The sequence below is a fragment of the Scomber scombrus genome, chromosome 15 (genome assembly GCF_963691925.1).
Source record: "Scomber scombrus chromosome 15, fScoSco1.1, whole genome shotgun sequence".
Taxonomy (NCBI): Eukaryota; Metazoa; Chordata; class Actinopteri; order Scombriformes; family Scombridae; genus Scomber; species Scomber scombrus.
In genome coordinates this window covers 18,213,631-18,216,917 of record NC_084984.1, presented here as the reverse complement: position 1 = coordinate 18,216,917, position 3,287 = coordinate 18,213,631, and positions in this window count along the sequence as shown.

The window sequence follows — 3,287 nt, the reverse complement described above, 5'->3', positions numbered from 1 at the left end:
TCCCGGTCTCCGCCGATGCACCAAACCTTTCCTTCCCAGACGGAGTCAGACAAGAGGGGAGGGAGGGACCAGGGCCGAGCCTCTTCCACATAAAAGAACCCCACGGAGCATGCGCAAAGCCTCGCCCTGCTCCATTGACAGGAGAGAGCTAGTAATGCCATCAATTGCTCTCCTTGGATTAAGGGAAGGCAGAGAGTGCAGCCTGCAAACATCCACCCGAGCGAACAAATGATGGCTGCAAGAAACACCCAGCAGCCATCTTAACTCAAGTCACTCAGTGTGTGTGTGTGTGTGTGTGTGTGTGTGTGTGTGTGTGTGTGTGTGTGTGTGTGTGTGTGTGTGTGTGTGTGTGTGTGTGTGTGTGTGTGTGTGTGTGTGTGTGTGTCAGAGTGTGAAATCCTCTAAAAACACGCTGAGCTCAGCCTGTGCACAGAGTGACACACTAACTACACCTGTTTCCAGCTCAAATCAGCTTCAGTCTGTTTTGTTAATGGAGATTTAAAGTGTCCCAAGATGTCATGAAACAGTTAGTGACACTTGTTGGGAGCAGGAAAGACAGGGAGTGTAGAAAAAGTGGAACAAGTGAAATGATATAAGGAGATGTTGGGAGTATATATTTACCACCATGGAAGAAAAATAAACTGATTTGCATAGCAGCTGATCTTTATTACTTTGGATTAGATAGATAGATAGATAGATAGATAGATAGATAGATAGATAGATAGATAGATAGATAGATAGATAGATAGATAGATAGATAGATAGATAGATAGATAGATAGATAGATAGGTAGATAGATAGATAGATAGATAGATAGATAGATAGATAGATAGATAGATAGACAAAATATCAAAGTCAGTTGTTACTTATGGGATTAAACATATAATTTGTTCATGTATTTATTTAATTGTGTTATAAATTTCCTCAGAGATTGTGTAAAAAAGATGTACAATATACAGTGTATGTGTGGTATGTGCTGTATATGAGTATATACATTGTTTTTTTTTCTTTTTTCTTTTTTCTTTTCATACTATTCTTTTGTTTCTTTCTGTCTGTGTGTTTTTTGTCCCTTATACAAGGCAAAATCAATCAACTTACATTGGTGGAAATACAGTTAATATCTGATACTGATACCCAATTTCAGCTTCTCATTAGAGAAGAGTTCACTTCAGATAGAATGAAATTAAATGAATGCTCAATATGCCTGATCTCTGCTTCTAAATCAAAATGCAATAATAGTTTTATGTTGAGAAATGAGTAGTATTTTTTGTTAGCTGCTTTATATGAAGCAAGAAGTCATCAAAGGTCCATCCTTTTTGTCTAAAATGTAGATCTCTGCAGTCTGCTAATGTTACTTGCATGGAGCTAAGATGCTGGCTAGCTTCAAACATCCCATCATTTAATATGTATTTCATATTAATACAAAGCAACAAATGAATTAATTCTATGTTTATCCTTATATCAGAGATGAGTAGAAGAAACTACTACAATGTAAGATCTAGACAGATGTAGGAGGTAATAGTGAGTCAGTATAGAGTGGATTGTGTGGCCTAATGCTTCCTGTCAATATGTAATATGATACCAACGTTTGACACCACTACCCAAAGCTTTTAACAGCATCCTAGGTGCTTAAATATTAAGATAAAGATGTACCGATACTATTAGTGCCACATCCACAGTAAAACCTGGAGAACAACTTAGTGAGTTTGAACCAGCAGTAAAAAAAGAATATAGTTGACAGCAGATTTTCCTGCAAGTCATGCAAGTCAGTGCCATCAGCTCCACACCCTCAGATCTGCTGTTAAAGAGCATGAACGCCCAGGAGACCTTTTGCACAATAATGCTGCAACCATGCATTACATCATGTACGCCATTCACCAGTGTGTGCTCACATATGTGTGTGTGTGTGTGTGTGTGTGTGTGTGTGTGTGTGTGTGTGTGTGTGTGTGTGTGTGTGTGTGTGTGTGTGTGTGTGTCTGTGGCATTTAGAATCAGACAGGGTGGATGACTCATGTTCACTTATATTCACTGGGGTTTTTTTGCGGATTTTTCTCATTCAGACATGTTGGCACTGAGTTAGCAGGTGTTTGCTGTTTGGCTCAAGGACACTTTAGAAGCTCCTGGGCACACAGTCTGCTGCAGTGTTGTGTTATCAGCCAAATAACTGTACTGGGCAGCAGAAGGAGGAGGAAGAAGACAAAATCATCACTAATGTCAGCTCTAAATAACAGGAGCCACTCCCTCTGGCAGCCCTGCATGGTGGGTACTCCATCTACTCTGTTACATCACAGTGCTTTCTGGGAAATGGAGTCAGGGCAAGTTGTCTGGTATACACCGACTGTAACCTAAGTCAATCGAGTGCAGAGGTTTTAATTGAAACACTTTATGATGGAAATGGCGCAGTTTTTTGCGCAATATTGCACGACAGACATAACAATTGGAGAGGAAGCAAGATAGAAAAAAAGCAGATTGAGAAAGAGACAGACAAAAGGAAAATGAGCATGCAAAATGCAGAGAAAATTACCCTCTTATTATCCAGATTCTGTAGAGCTTCTTTCCCAGTGCTCTCCCTTATCTCAACCCTCTTCGGCTGGGAGATGTCGGTCTGCCGGTCAATGACTCGCCCGTCACTCTTTCCTCTGCACACCGAGAGTGCATCAAAGTCCAGGGTCTTGCTGTCCGAGGAGCCTTCAACCGGGCAGAACATGCCACAGAATTTCTGCCGGGGCCTGGAAGGGCTGTCAGAGCCCATGCTCTTGAAGAAGTCTGGCACTTCCCCGGCGGTCGACATGCCTTTGAGGCGAGGGGTTGTGAGGTTTTCAGGCGGTGTAGCTGCACAGATGCTCAGAGTCTCCGCTGCTTGGATTCTTGTTTTTCTTCTCTTTTTTTTCAGCTCCGCACGCCTGGACAGCCACCGCCTTTACCAGTCTTCAAGCGCAGGTGGTCGCACTGTGACAAAAGCGGAGACAAAAATTGTGTAAGGCTAATGCTGCATGGAAACACTCCCACTGTAGAAATGAGCAAAAATGCACCATAAACCTGCAGCCTATTGTCTGACACTGAAGGCAGATATATCAATCTGCAGCTGTTCCTCCTCGAACAGATCAGCCAACAGTTTTGAATTGCTTACTCATGAGTCTAAAATGAGCTTCTAGCCTGCTGCCAATCTCCTTGTGCGATTTCACCAGTTATAAGTCAGCATATGAGAGAGAGACCTACAGTCTAGCCGATAAAATAAAGATCCAATAGGCAGCAGGAGCAGGAGGAGGATATTTCCCGATGAAGGA